This window comes from Chelonia mydas, chromosome 4 (genome assembly GCF_015237465.2).
Source record: "Chelonia mydas isolate rCheMyd1 chromosome 4, rCheMyd1.pri.v2, whole genome shotgun sequence".
NCBI lineage: Eukaryota > Metazoa > Chordata > Testudines > Cheloniidae > Chelonia > Chelonia mydas.
The window spans coordinates 63360935-63377031 of record NC_057852.1 but is presented as its reverse complement, the minus strand read 5'-3'; the positions used below and the strand labels follow the sequence as shown (position 1 = coordinate 63377031).

Genomic DNA, 16097 nt, shown 5'->3' with positions numbered 1-16097 from the left:
AATGCAATTAACACCTTTTTCAATGTTATAGTACACTAATGTCTGTTTATAGTTGGACATTAATTGCTGTTAATTTGGGTCTTAATTTCTGCAAGTCAGATAAAGCTTTTGTAGATTAATAATATATAATAATACACCATTTAATACAAAATAGGGATCATATTAATTTGCATTCATTTGTGAATACCAGTGAAGTTCTCTTTTGTAACATCCAAGGACTATTAACTTTAATTAGTTTAAATTATTAAAAAAGCTTGAAGATAAACATAGCATGTATAAACATGGGTAATCACATAAACAGGCAGGATATTCTACCTGCAAATGTATCTGTAATTTCATTTTGAATGAACAAATTGGGATCATGCAAATGCTGAAGCTGAATCCAGTGCATAATTGCGTGTTTGAATGTTGTTTTGGTTCTGTGCTGGATCCTGGCTTCCAATTAAGCTAGAACATACCGAGAGGAAGTAGAACCTAGTTATAATTATTACATAGGAATCCAAGCACATTACAGCAACTATGCATTCCTGTTTGACACATGTATATTGTGAATATTATGTTTCTGTTCCATCTGTTTACGTCCAAGATTTAGCTATGGGTTTATTTTATTTTATATATTTGCTTTTGATTTATAAACAGTAAAAAATGCCACAGGTTTTGAGCACCTTGTCAGCTGTTTAAAATTGCAAACAAAATACAGTTTAATCAGCTTATCCCATTCCCCTAGCAGCTGCCTATAATGAAATTGTAATGCCCACACCCCCAGTCATCTTCAAATCTCCCTTAGTCTTCTTCAAAGGTCAGGTGAAACAAATGTGTCCTGCAGCATTCCCTGAAAGTTAATAAAGCTGGGTTACCTGGATGGAGAATGCACTTCTTGCAATTCCCTCTGTCATCCAGAGAAGACTCTAGCATCAGTGCTTCTGCTAATTGCAACTGCTCACTCATGAGGAGAGAGGTAGGCTCTTCCCAGGTCATTTGGGGCTTTATATGTCCTTGCCAATGCCTTAAAATCCATCTGAAAGCTCACAGGTATGCAGTGCAGTGTCTGATGCTCTTTATAGATGCCCTGCTAACCAAGGCAGATGCTTTCTCCACCACTTCCAGCTTCTGAATTTAGTTACTATTCAGCCACTTGTAGAGCACATTGCAGTGTCTAACCATGAAGTGCCAATGGCACAGATGATGGAAGTAAGATCCATCTCCTAAGGATAAGGCTGCACTGCACCTGTCTGGAGGGATAATGATATTCCTTCCTGACTATTGCTTCTACCTGATCTAAGTGCAGTGTTTGGTTTAGCCAGACCCCCAACACTTGAGTTGCCAATAAACACTGAATTCCCTCAATCATGGGGATAGAGAGAATTTCTGCCATTTCTTCTGGTTGTTTCTTCCAACCTACTAGCAGCAGTTATCATACCTAGCTCTATGTTAACCTCTTCCAATTCCCCAGCCACGGTATAGAGACCATGCACCCTAGTAGGCAGAGAGAAGAAAAGTCATTCTTAAATCTGTTCCTGTGTTTCTTATGATGTAATCCATTGGGCCATTGCTAGACCTACCATGAGTCTGGCAGTGGTATACAGAGGAATACTGAACGTTAAAATTTTACAATGGATAATTGATTCTTACTATTTCTCCTCCTGTGTCCCTTCACACCTCAGGTATCGTGTTTCTTCTTTATATATACATATATATATATATGTCCCTGTCTCCCTTTTTCTTGTTTTTGCTCGCTCCCCAGAATGCGACCTGATGCTCAGGCTGTGAGTCCAGAGGAGCATCCATTGTCAGTTCTGTGGGGCCAGGGCATTCATGAGTACAGTTGAACTGTTTGCTGTTAGAGCAGAGATATGAAGCTTTGTCCAGGGAGTTGCTTCCTTAGCCTGTAACCTCCTGCACATGAGTTGTTTCCATGGTCACCCACATTAGGGGCCACCACAGAAGAAGGGAGGCAAAGTGGGTTTCAAGAAACTGCCCAACACTTTAACTATAGCAGCATATTTGCAGTGTGAAGTCAAAGTGGATCCAGACTCATACAGCTTTCTCTACCCCCTCTGCTCTTCTATCTTTCCCTGGCCCTTGTCTCCATCCTTGAACTTGTCTGGCACTTTCCCCGGTGGGGAAACATTGAGGATACTATAAAGAGTGAAAGTGCTGAGTTATTGTTTTATATATTAATTTACTGTGATATCCTAAGGGAGTCAGGTGCACAATTACTATTGAATTTTAATGGCAGTTGGGCACCTAATTCCCTTAGTCCAGTGTTTCCCAAACTTGGGACGCCGCTTGTTCAGGGAAAGCCCCTGGTGGGCCGGGCTGGTTTGTTTATCTGCCTCTTCCACAGGTTCGGCTGATCGCGGCTCCCACTGGCCGCTGTTCACCACTCCAGGACAATGGGGGCTGTAGGAAGTGGCGGTTGGTACGTCCCTCGGCCTTCGCTGCTTCCCGCAGCCCCCATTGGACTGCAGCAGCAAACTGCGGCCAGTGGGAGCTACAGTCAGCGAAAGCTGTGGACGGGGCAGGTAAACAAACCAGCCCAGCCTGCCAGGGGCTTCCCCTGAACAAGCAGCATCCCAAGTTTGGGAAACACTGGCTTAGTCTCCTTTGAAAATACTACTCATAACATTTGAATCTAATTGTAGACCAGGCTTCCTGGGCTCTATAGTTTCTGGCCCTGCAGAGAGCTTCTTTTTCCATTGTACTCAGGCAAGTGCTTGTGTTGATTGGCAAGTGCTCATGGAACTCCTGGGAGGGTGGAATAAAAGCCGGTTGCTGGTGTCCAGTGTCGAAAATACACTGGACACCAGTGGAATTCAGGGAGCTTGAAGTACAACAAATCGGACCTGATCTTGGAGAAGATGACAGAGAGGCAGGCCCTTAATCATGATTTCTCCTTAAAATCATCCAGAATCACATGATCAACTATTCTCCCTGGCCATAGTGTCTGTGCAACCATTTGCAATAGGGTACAGGTTTTGTCACTTGTTTTTCCAAGTGACGAGCGTGACTGAGGAATGATCCAGCTACATTATTTTTGTATCTTGTGAGGGGTCTGTACAAGGAGGTGGTGTCAGAGAAAAGAGGCTGCTCCAAGCAGAGAGCACCGGCAAGGCTCCAGTGATATCATCCCATGTTAGCGGGGAAGCTGTTAAATCAAGTCGATGACAGTCAGTGAGGTACAGAACTGTGAACTTTATTGATCATGTCTGTGGGGCATGAGGATTCACTCTGCAATGACTAATCTTCCAGGGTCCTGTCCCAAAGTCACTGGGCTAAGTCTCCAGCCAGGATTCGTCTCTCAGGACTGTCTCTTTGGCTGTTACAATGTTCTGGGCAGGAATCGGTAAGGGATTTCCTAATTCTAGCTAACATACTCATTTGAATGCTCTGAAACGTGGGGAGGGGAGCTGGCTTTTCTTTAAAAGAGAGAGAAGTGCTGTGAAGATTTCAGACACCATTGTCTTACTGTGCAGTGTAAAATGGTGTCTTTCTCTTTTGATTACAGTACAGATGATGGAAGCCAGAACATCTCCTTTGGCACACTAGAGGGCACTGGAGTATTGAAGAAGGAAGGTGCTTTGTAACAGACATTCCAGAAAATAATGAATGTTTCCTGGTATGAAAAGGGAATGGGGGGAGCAGAAGATGGCAGAACAATGACAATTCATTATCATGCTTCTGAATCCTCCTTTATCTTGAGCATTAAAGTTTATATAGCCCTGAGAGCATCTGAATAAACATATGTTTAAGCATGCTCTTTAGTCCCCAAACTGAATCTATCTGATTTTTCCTTGTCAGGTGTTTGCATTTTCCTTGAATACTTTTCATTATAAGTATTAATAGGTTAGGCTTGAGATACTGTTGAACATAACACCCACTGAGTTCCACCCACTCCTAATACTGGAATCCGTGGAACTTGGTTTTTCAGCCTCAGCACATCACTTAGCCTCTGCACCCACAATGTGGACCTAATTTAGGTCATTCTTTGTTTAGCACATGGAATTTTTTGTAAAAGCGCAAACAGGTTTCATTGTATTTATTTCTTCCCCACTCTGTATTCCGAACCATATCTTTCTGAGTTTATATGGAAATGATAGCCAGCTCTCTGCAGTTACAGAAAGAAAATAACAGCCCGCATTAGATGTCGTGACACTTCCCTGTTTCTAAAGGAATGACTCCTCTGCACAGCAGACAGCTCTTAAGGAGGCTGGTTTTAAGGAGGCTGCTCAATGGATTTTAGAAGATACAGCTCTCCCATGACTTCAGGGCAGTGAACATATTCAATATGTGGAATTGGAAAGACTGATTTTAAAAGGAGAGGGCAACAGAACTGGAGCTCAGGTTCTGAAGCCCAAGGAGGACTAGTGTAAGCCCTGCTAGCCTGAATCTGTCCACTCAGATTGGGAGGTTTGCTCCCAAATTCCAGAAAGAGTGGAAACAACTTGTGACCCATCTGGAGGGCTGAGTCACAGAAGGGGGCAGACCACTGTAGGGCAGGGACAATCTGCCAGCAGGTGGTGCCAAGATAGAAGAGTGCCTTCTGCTCCCTTGCCTGACCACTAGGTGGCAGAGGGGGGGAATGGACCCTTTTTCTCACACACACCCTTGCATCGGCTACCTAATAATATGGGTGGCAACCTGGGGGAGATATAGTCTCCTCAGAGGTGCCACACCTGCTTCACGCCTGTGGGTGGGATGGGGCAGGGAATGTGTGGAGCCTTGTCTTTGTCCACCCCCCAAAGGCACTGGCAACATAGTGGATCAATGCTCCAGGGCATTTATGCTGCACTAGGTATAGAGATGAGTCAGTGCACTTCCACTTGGAGCAGGGGGAACCCAGGAGTAAAAATCTGCATCCTGGGCTGCTCTTTACATCTTTGCTCAGGGCTCCTGGGAAAGCCCCACGTCACCCCTAAGGAGCTAAAAGAATCTGTGAAAGTGTTTCAAATTGAGAGTGATGCTAAAGTATGTGAAATATATGTACCTGTACCTGGAAGACCATGTTTAAAGCTTCACAAAATAGAACAAGCTGATCTGATTGTGCCCAGTGCAATTCAGCAGGGAAAACATGTTCACTTGATGTTGCTAGGTTACCAGCCTTATTTACAGATAGTTAGAAGTTTCCAGAGCAGAGACATCGGAGAAGCTTTGTGAGCAGAAGAAAGAAGGGAGGGGGGAACATCCTAAGGTTGATTTTTTTTTTTTTTTTTTTAAACTACATTGCATGGTGAGGCCTAGTGTGAAAGAATGGTAAAAGGAGAGGGCAACAAATAACTGGCTATGTTATCACTTTTTCCTGGTCCTGTTTTCCTTCCCCCACCCCTCACCGTTCATAACATTTTTAATTTCTTTACACTTCCACTTCCTCCCTGCAGTTGCTTTCCTTCCACTTTTTAATATATTTTTACTCTGTTGACCTATAGGCATGGGAGATGGGTATCATAGGCTGGGGGAGGCTGTGCCTCCCCAAATAGCCAGGTATGGCCCCGCCCATGCTCTGCCCCCAACACTTCCTGCTAGTTCCCCTGTCCCTGTGCTGTGATCCTAGCAAGGGCTCAGGCTGAGACTGGTGCTGGGGGCATGCCGCCCATCCTCCCAATGCTCTGGGGCTGCGGAGGCTGGGGCTGCACCGCCTCCCCTCCCAGTGCTTCAGGGCTCGGGGGGTTAGGGCTGCGTCACCCACCGTCCCTGTGATGGGTGTGCTAGCCTGGGGAGGAGGCCGGTGGCTGCGGTCGGGGGGGGGGGGGGTGTGCGGCTCTGAGCTTCAGCGGAGTGTGTGTGCATGTACAGAAGGGGTGGGCTTGGGGGCTAGCCTCCCCCAGCCGGCAGTTCACGTGCCGCCCATACCTATGGTCCCTGCTCCATTTTTGTGCTTTATCTCTCTCCATTTTCCTCTCTTGCCTAGCTGCAAGTTCTACCTTATTTCTTGTTCCTCTCTTTCTGTCTGTGTTCTCTCTCTCTGCCTGCTTGTATTTCCAGTCCTTTCATCTATCTTTGCTTCCTAAGGTCTACTCTCCTATGCTTCACTGCCCACCAGAGACCTCCTCCCACCCCAGGTCTTGTATTCTCCCCCCATTAACCCTCTCTAGGCTTCAGCATTCATCCTATTCCACCTCTCCACTCTCCCTTCCCTTGTCTTCCCTTGCCATTAAGCTTTTCACAGGCCCCTAAATTCCCTTCCCACTGGGCAAGGAGCTACCATTGCTATAGCCCTACTATCATAGCTCTCATCTTAGCTTCCCTCAGCTGTAGCTGGAAGCAGGCATGACTTCCAGTTAGCAGCTGGATGGTGGCTGACAGCATGAAAGGTAGCTGTTGGGAGGAGAGATGGCTAGTGGTAATAATGCTTTGCAAAACTGAGAGAGGAAAGAGGTGGATGGCTTGTTGGGTGGCCAGATATCCTATGGTTTCACTGAAACTGGATCAAAACCTTGATATCCACAAAACCAGGAAGGATACCACAGTGACTCCAGATTGGAACAATCCCAGTAAACAGGGATGTCCCATCATTCTGTTGCTCAGGTCTTTGTTCCAGTGTGGCAAGCAATGATTTTACTGAACAGAAAGCTTTGGACAGCAAAGAGTGACAAACAAATACAATTATTTATGGCACAAAGATTTTTAGTTCCCAGAACCTGGAATTAGAACCTAGAGAATGAATGCATTTGTTTTTCATTTCTATAATCTATGATCCCAATTCGCATCCACATCAGTCTGTGCACCAGGTTAAGGAAGCTGACTCAGACTTGCTTTAAACAGTGCAGACAAGGCCAAACAACGGTATAGTTGGGATTATAAATTATTCTCTGTCCTAGTTCTGACCTGTCCAAATTGGTCAGCCAGAACTGAGTATACAATGAGTTTAAACATGGTTCCTTGACTCAGGTCATGGATCAGTGTTTCTAGCGGTGAAAACTGAGAGTAGAATTTGGGCTTTCTTAAAATTGTGTGAAAAAAGTTATATTAATATATAACTAAGGATAGAGCTATTTCAAAATGTCTATAGTCAGCTTCTCCATTCATTTAAATCTTACTGGATACTGAGTGGGTTTTCCCAGGTTTACCCTCATGACTAATCTCTTATTTTTGTTGCTGCATTAATCTGAAAAAAAGACATACCACTTCCCTAAATAAAAACTGCTCAGGCTTGCAGAGGCTAAACAAAGGCTGATTTCTTGCTGCCTACCGACTAATCAGTGAGAAGGGAGAAAGATGCCAGAGCTATTTTTGTGTTTGGAATCACAGACTCTATCCTGTGATTCCATTATGTTGGAATAACTCGTTCATCACCCAATCAAACTTTTTCAGTCTAAAAAAGGTTAATTAAAAATGCAGGACAAAGAGTCCCTTTTGTGAGGTACAGTGATTCAGCATCTGGAAAGTTTTGTAATGTTTCTGTTCCCACACAAAATAAAACCATTCAAAGGATGGCAAGCCAACAGGCTGCATAGAGTATGGTACAGATGGAGAACTTTGTTTAGATATCATTCTGGTATGAAAGAGGTAATCTGCAAAGAAAGCATCTGTGGCTCAGTTTGCACTGCTGCACAGAGGAATGAATAGATATAAGGCACCCTGGGATGAGGTGTACAAAGCCCCACACTGGAGAAGAAGCAGCTAAGGAACCTCTGGGTCAAGGTAGCTCCACCCCATTACACCTGAAATGCATGCACAAGCTGGAGGAGGAGCTTAAAAAGTGACCAGAGTAGCTTACTTGCAGGAAGCTAGTGGAGGTGAATGGATCTATACTCTGAAGCTCTGCAAAAAGAGTACTATGAGAGGCCTAATTGCTGGGGCTTCTGCTTCTTAATGGTCTACCCAACCTGCTGAGGGCAAAGGATGCTGGGCATTTGAAAGGTTGGAGACTTATTATTTGATTTATTTTGTTATGTCTTTGCTGTTTTCTGTTGTGTGGAGACGCTGGTAGGAAGTGATCCAGGGTCCAGGACTCAACTATGTACCTTTGGGATGTGGATTAGAATCTGCTGGAGAGGGTGTGCTAGGTATCCTCTACCCACCCCCTGACAGGGCCGGTGGTGAAAAACCTATACCTGCTATCAGACAGCCAGGACTAACAAGACCCTGATCAGGGCATCCTGATTCTGGGACTTTGGCTTGGTGAAGTTTAACTAGCCTTTGTGGAATGCTTTGGATATGTCTATGCAATATTTTAGCATGAGTGTCTCAGCCGGGATCAACAGACTCAGGCTAGCAGGGCTCATACCACTGCTCAAAGAGCTGCCCACACAGCTATTTTTAGAAGTCCTGGCTTGAACTGGAGCTCAGGTTCTGAAGCCCAAGGAGGACTAGTGTAAGCCCTGCTAGCCTGAATCTGTCCACTCAGACTGGGAGGCTTGCTCCCAAATTCCAGAAAGGGTGGAAACAACTTGTGACCCATCTGGAGGGCTGAGTCACAGAAGGGGCAGACCACTGTAGGGCAGGGACAATCTGTCAGCAGGTGGTGCCAAGATAGAAGAGTGCCTTCTGCTCCTTTGCCTGACCACTAGGTGGCAGAGGGGGGAATGGACCGTTTCTCACACACACACCCTTGCATCGGCTACCTAATAATATGGGTGGCAACCGGGGGAAATATAGTCTCCACAGAGGTGCCACACCTGCTTCACGCCTGTGGGTGGGATGGGGCAGGGAATGTGTGGAGCCTTGTCTTTGTCCACCCCCCAAAGGCACTGGCAACATAGTGGATCAATGCTCCAGGGCATTTATGCTGCACTAGGTATAGAGATGAGTCAGTGCACTTCCACTTGGAGCAAGGGGAACCCAAGAGTAAAAATCTGCATCCTGGGCTGCTCTTTACATCTTTGCTCAGGGCTCCTGGGAAAGCCCCACGTCACCCCTAAGGAGCTAAAAGAATCTGTGAAAGTGTTTCAAATTGAGAGTGATGCTAAAGTATGTGAAATATATGTACCTGTACCTGGAAGACCATGTTTAAAGCTTCACAAAATAGAACAAGCTGATCTGATTGTGCCCAGTGCAATTCAGCAGGGAAAACATGTTCACTTGATGTTGCTAGGTTACCAGCCTTATTTACAGATAGTTAGAAGTTTCCAGAGCTGAGACATCGGAGAAGCTTTGTGAGCAGAAGAAAGAAGGGAGGGGGGAACATCCTAAGGTCGATTTTTTTTTTTTTAAACTACATTACATGGTGAGGCCTAGTGTGAAAGAATGGTGAAGACCGTGAGAAGCAGTGCAACACAGAACTAGAAGTGTCACACTCTTAGTAGTTCAGACTTCAGAAGACATTGTTAGATGAGAGAGATAGGGGGTGGGAGTGAGGCAAAAATAGTGTAAATACTATATGTTGCTTTAATTGATTTCTATGTAACCAGCTTTAGCAAGATTCAGCAACCAGAAAAGGAGAATTGTAGACATGGAGCACAAGAACACTACACAAATATGCCTGCTAAAGGCAGGGTGTAAATTGGTGTAGCTCCATTATAATCAATGCAGTTAAGCCAATTTACTTCAACTGAAAATTGGGCCCTTTGTCTTTTGCCTGGCATGTGCAAGACGGAAGTGAAATCTGCAGAGAATGAGGGATGGAGACTAAGATCAGGCTTTTTCCCAGAGTGATGATGTATGAGCAGAAGCCTCTTTTAGGAAGTGGCCTAGAGAACTGACAAAGCTGACCCAAAGAGGATTGAAGAAGTGAATTACCACAACCATTTGGTCCTATCATAGAGAAAGTAGCGGGCAGACTAGAAGGATCCACATTTGGGATGTGTGTGCTGTGAGAGACTGGGATGAACTTCTCGATGAGGCTTTTTGGCTGACTCTTCTCTTGCCTGGTGTCAACCTTAAAGTTAAATGTAGTGTTTATGCGGAAGATGTGAACAAAATCACCTTGCCATATTGGAGTTATGCCAGCTTCATACATATTTGCTTTCTGCTTAAAAAATGGCTTCCAGATTTATTTTTCTCTAGATTAATCTTAAGCAACTTGTTTTTCAGATAAAGAAGTTATGTCTTTATCTGCTCATATTTGGGCATGATTGTTCCAGGGGGCACAGTGGATGGACTCCTCTCCCCACACAATGCAACACAACTTTGTGAGGTGCCACTTATAACCCCTAGTCAAGCTAGCTGACTCCACTTTGTAAAAATTGTGTCCTGGGCTAGTGAAACAGCTTGGCTGAAAATAAATTTGTCTCAATTTATGGAATATGACTCCACCAAACACAGATCAGAAAATCTAGTCCTACCAGAACAACACTGATGATTAAAGCTCCTAGAATCAGATTTTCAAAGCCACATACAAGACTTAGACACCTCATTCTTCTTTAATCCTTTAGGCAGTTTTGAAAATGGCAGCCTTAATACCGAAATATGTGAGAAATAGGGTTTTCTTTGCTTTTTTTCCTATTGTTTCCCAAATGCATATGTAAACATACCTTGAAATGAACAATAGTATAATCTTTTACAATACAGTAGTTGCATACAGTCAGTCTTAATTACTCCATCAGACCTACTATAATTGACTCTAAAATGTTTGCTTGTTCTAACTGGGGGCTAAACTGAGGTAGTTGGGAATAGCACAAATGCTGAAATCTGAATGTTAAAACCAATCAGAGTGTAGAAATCTGAATACTGCCTGGTTACTAAAACCTCCCACATATTGTGAGTCAGATATTGGACTGTGTGTCTGCAATCTGATTGGCTGGGACCATTCAATTTCAGTGTGATGCAGTGCTGGAGAATGAGAGAGAGCAAGTAGAAAACAAACAAACGTGTGAATAGCCTGTTCTGCTGGTTTGTAGCTTGCATGAATTAACATCTGTCATGTAAACATTTTAGACTCCGTTGCTCGAGAAGCTTGAGTTGTGCTGGAAAGTGGTAGTAGCTACAGGAATTGTACCAAATTCTGCTCTGTTAACTCTGCAATTCCATCTGAAATAACTTCCTGGCTTCACTAGAGCTTTCCTGGTGCGTGCCCGTATAACTGAGAACAGAGTTTGGCTTAGTTCATTCAGAGGCACAGAGGAGCGGGAACAACTTTTAACAGGCAGAGCTGGTGCTACATCTTAAGGCCAGCTGGTGTGCAGTGTGAGCATGGGCCACCACCTGACTGAGCTTAGTGAAGGAATCACTGGGTGAAATTGTATGGCCTGTGTTATGCAGCAGTTCTGAGCAGATGATTGTAATAGACCCTTCTGGCCTTTAAGTCTGAGCTTTCATTTAGAATCCCCCTTTGGGATGTCTAGAGTAATAAAAGCACTAGCATTCTGGGGACTCAAGCCACCAAATCTTGGCTACCTTCTGCAGAAGTGTACTGGGACTTGATCTTGCAAGGTGCTCAGCACTCTGGTCATGAACCACCTGGTTAACTTGAAGCACCTGTCTCATCCCATTTCAGTGGAAATATTCAAGTGCTTAAAGTTGAGCACATGCTTCTGTGCTTTACTGGTCTGGAGATAGAGCGCCTTGCAAGATGAAGCCCTACCTGGTGAAGGCACCTCTTGTGGCCTCTCCTCAGAGCACTCCTTGCAGGGAAATCTGAGCAGGCCTTTACTTTTTAGTCAGATTTGTAATTAAAAAAACAATTGTACATGGGAACCAGATAAGCGTGCCACATTGTCAAAGCTCATTAGGTACCTAAAGATGCAAATAGGTTTCTAATGGGGCTTTGAAAAGCACCTAGGTACCTAACAAGTTTTAAAAAATCTGGCCCTAAGTGACTTTGTTGGAGTTTTCAGTGACAGTGGAGATTGATTTGGCTAAACTGTGTTAATACTGAGGTGCCATTTCTCTAGTTTTTAGTTTGATTTGAGTAATCACACAGCAGCCCAGTGACTGAATATGGATGTTTGTATCAGGTATTTGGTTTCTTCTCTAAAGCTTAATGCTTGCTATAAGGTGGTTTGCTTTGGACAAAAGCTCTTGTTCCTGTGCACTGGTGTACGGTGTTTGTTATATCCTATTTATTACAGATGCTCCTTCAAGCACTACAATTTAATCGGGTCTATACTCACTACAGCCAATTACCTAACAAGAGTACACTTTGCTTTATCAGTCAACAACAAAATCCCATTTGGAATACTAATATCTAGTCCTTTCTTTGTTCCTTTATTCTTTCTTTGAAAAGCCTGAATACATTATACCATTATACATTAGCACCCAGATTTTGATCTCATGTGTAAATCAGGATACAGCCATGGAGGAACTACACTGGTATAAATGAGATCAGATTTGGGCCCAGTTACTCTGGGTTGACACTTTACTAAATGGGGACTAAATCTGGCTTCTTATGTAGTCTGAAACAGAAATACACCACTGTAATTTTATTAATTTATTATCAGCTTTGTAAGGGGGTTTTCCCTGAACATCAAGGACTTATAAGAAATAGAAAGGCACTTGTAATGGTCAGAAATACTGATAGGAAATCTATCTAAAAGTTTTCTGTAGCAATCATCACGGTTGTATTGAAGTTTTGTGGGTCTTTTTTTTTACAGGTAAATTAAATCTTCGTGGTGAGGCCCTAGAAGACTTCACAGAATGTCCTCCCTTTCTCTCCCATTCCTGGTTACAAGAGACTGCTTGGGGAAGACATCTACTTTTTTTTTTTTTCTTAAACCCACCATTCTATTATGGTGGAAATGCTTTGTAAAAGAGATGGAACTTCCAGGTTATTTTGAAGGTGGTCAGATTCTGGCTTAGTCTGTTAGTCTCTGGATGTTCCTCTGAATGTCTTGTCCAGGAATGTTTTCCCTCATGGGCTTTGACAGCTGTATTTATTAGGGCTGATAGAAAATTTTTCATCAAAACTAAGCAAACATGTAAAAATGTTCATGTTAAGTATCTGCTTTCCTAGGGAAACAATTGCTTTCTTTTTGTTAAAAAGCAACATTTTGTTGGGCTGGTTGGTTTTTTGTGGTAAGGAAAATATTGAACTCTTTGTTTTGGCTTTGAGCTGAAAAGTTTGGGGTTATTTGGTTAAACCCTCCCCCCAGTATTTTATGACCTTGCTGGGTCATGGTTGGAACCATAGTCATTGATTTTGCTTGTTCCTGATCCATTGATAGCTTAGATGAAGAGGACCCAGGCCTTAAACTGGTAATGGAAGTGGGCTGAGAGCCAATGGAGGCATTGGAGCATATAGATGACATGTCATGGCTTGTCCCATTGAGAGTGCAAATAACTTCACGCTGCACCAGCTGGAGTCTCTGCATTGCATCCAGCTTCAGTCCTAGGTGCAGTGAATTCCAATAGTGTAGTGTGGCGGTGACAAATGAGTAGATAGCTGTGGACAAATCTTCATCCAGGAGAAAGGGGCAAAATTTCATTATCTGCAGATGAAACCATCTTTGCCATTAATGCTACTTGATCATTATGAGATTAGTGATGAGTTGCATAGGACCCTGAGTCTTTGCACCAATCTACAGAATGTGGAGGCCTCCTACTTGTACTTTCACAAGCCTGGAAAGTGCAGGTCTCTTTTACAGGAGATTATTTCAATCTTTTTAAGGGCTTCTTGAGCTGCAATGGCTGTTATGGGGCAAACCCCATCAGGGTGAAGTGTTTCATAAAGTGTGGGCTAATTTTTAGAGTTTCTGCTTCTGCAAGTTTCTTTGTTCAGTACACCTTCGCTATAATGAATCTGTTGGGATCCAAACCTTTTCTTCTTTTATTGCCAGGGGTTTGTTATAGCAAAGGGCAATCAAAATGGACCATAAACTGCTGGAGTAAGTTAATGAGGTGACTTTGGATAAAGGTGTTAGCTTTATTAATAATTATAATAACTAAGGCTACAAGTTGGTCACAGAGGGTGATTTTTAGGTGACCTCCACACTGTCAGCCCCCACAGCAGCAGGGTTCCAGCTTCAGTGGATAAAAATTGTGCACACATGTGCAACATCCTTTCCCACCCTCTTCCCCCCCCCTCCCCCCGCCAACTGTTATTGGGATCCAGGGTACTGGGATCCAGGGTCTGGATTCATTGTAGGCAAAAGTTTGTAATAAAGAAGTGTGTTCTAGCGAGAGTGTACTCTATCTAGTTGAGCTTTCCTAAGTTCCAATTTACATTGACTGGGAATCTGGACGTTCATGTTTCTCTTTTCTCCGGGAACCCAGCACAGTCAAATTGCAGTAATGGAAGAGAAGAAGAAAAGAGAGCTGCACCTCTCCAAAAATCCACATCAAGTCCCTTAAATATACATATACTATAGTAACGAAGGCTTTTACTCTCATTTTGTATTCAGTGTCAAATGGTAACATTGCTGCCCTAATACTGTGCAAGCCACGGGAATAATTTTCCAAGCAAGAGAATCATTTTCCTATTCAGTGCTTTTTCTTTTAAGATTCTTGTTTTGTGTGTGCTAATTTGGAGAAGTAATCAGATGCAAGTAGGCTACCCTTATGTGAACTGGGTTTAAGTAGGGCGACTTCTGAAACTTGGCTTTCAACACAATCTCAGAAAAAAGGAAGGATCCTTAAATTTCATGCAAAGTAATCCTGATGTTTTGTATTATATTATACATGGTATACTGCTAAGTTTAACCACAATTCTAAAGAAGAGTCATGTTTTCAAGTGTTTTTTCATAACCTGATTTTACATTAATAAGCTTCAAAAGACTCCATGATTTGATTATTTTCTATTCATCACCTAGTTGTTTGTCTGAACCTCTTGGCTTTGTAGTTTGTGCATGCATAAACATAGGGAGTGGGGGAACTACTTAAACTTTTTGAATCTCAGAAATAACTTGTTCAAAATTTTGGGTGAAAATTTGGGTCTTATTTCACGTAAATGAGTCCAGCCAAATGTAATTTAAAATATCTCCTGTTTGATTTCCTCTTCAGCAAACTATAATACAAGGAGGATACTGTCCTGTTTTAGGCATAGTAAAACCAAGGTGTGAGCATAAAAATTACTGAATGGCAACACAAAAGAGAGAAACTGTGCCCTGCTTCTTCCCTCCCTCCTACCAGCTGTGAAGCACAGAATAGTGAGACCAAAATCCTAGAATCATAGAATATCAGGGTTGGAAGGGACCTCAGGAGGTCATCTAGTCCAACCCCCTGCTCAAAGCAGGACCAATCCCCAATTAAATCATCCCAGCCAGGACTTTGTCAAGCCTGACCTTAAAAACTTCTAAGGAAGGAGATTCTACCACCTCCCTAGGTAATACATTCCAGTGTATCACCACCCTCTTGGTGAAAAAGTTTTTCCTAATATCCAACCTAAATCTCCCCCACTGCAACTTGAGACCATTACTCCTTGTCCTGTCCTCTGCTACCACTGAGAATAGTCTAGAACCATCCTCTCTGGAACCACCTCTCAGGTAGTTGAAAGCAGCTATCAAATCCCCCCTCATTCTTCTCTTCTGCAGACTAAACAATCACAGTTCCCTCAGCCTCTCCTCATAAGTCATGTGTTCCAGACCCCTAATCATTTTTGTTGCCCTTCGCTGGACTCTCTCCAATTTATCCACATCCTTCCTGTAGTGTGGGGCCCAAAACTGGACACAGTACTCTAGATGAGGCCTCACCAATGTCGAATAGAGGGGAACAATCACGTCCCTCGATCTGCTCGCTATGCCCCTACTTATACATCCCAAAATGCCATTGGCTTTCTTGGCAACAAGGGCACACTGCTGACTCATATCCAGCTTCTCGTCCACTGTCACCCCTAGGTCCTTTTCCGCAGAACTGCTGCCTAGCCATTCGGTCCCTAGTCTATAGCGGTGCATTGGGTTCTTCCGTCCTAAGTGCAGGACCCTGCACTTATCCTTATTGAACCTCATCAGATTTCTTTTGGCCCAAACCTCCAATTTGTCTAGGTCCCTCTGTATCCTATCCCTGCCCTCCAGCATATCTACCACTCCTCCTAGTTTAGTATCATCCGCAAATTTGCTGAGGGTGCAATCCACACCATCCTCCAGATCATTTATGAAGATATTGAACAAAACCGGCCCCAGGACCGACCCCTGGGGCACTCCACTTGACACCGGCTGCCAACTAGACATGGAGCCATTGATCACTACCCGTTGAGCCCGACAATCTAGCCAACTTTCTACCCACCTTATAGTGCATTCATCCAGCCCATACTTCTTTAACTTGCTGACAAGAATACTGTGGGAGAC

General features: G+C 43.6%; 1 long non-coding RNA gene across 2 annotated transcripts; it reads left to right on the top strand.

The window, feature by feature from the left end:
- Positions 1–805: 805 nt before the first annotated feature.
- On the top strand, positions 806–14583 carry LOC122465685. Of its 2 annotated transcripts, XR_006290687.1 has the most exons (4): positions 812–958; positions 3253–3346; positions 3509–3619; positions 12471–14583. It is a non-coding gene; the product is annotated as an uncharacterized LOC122465685 (long non-coding RNA). The 2 variants fall into 2 exon arrangements; XR_006290686.1 differs by lacking the exon at positions 12471–14583 and having other exon boundaries at positions 806–958; positions 3509–3757.
- The last annotated feature ends 1514 nt before the right edge of the window (positions 14584–16097 follow it).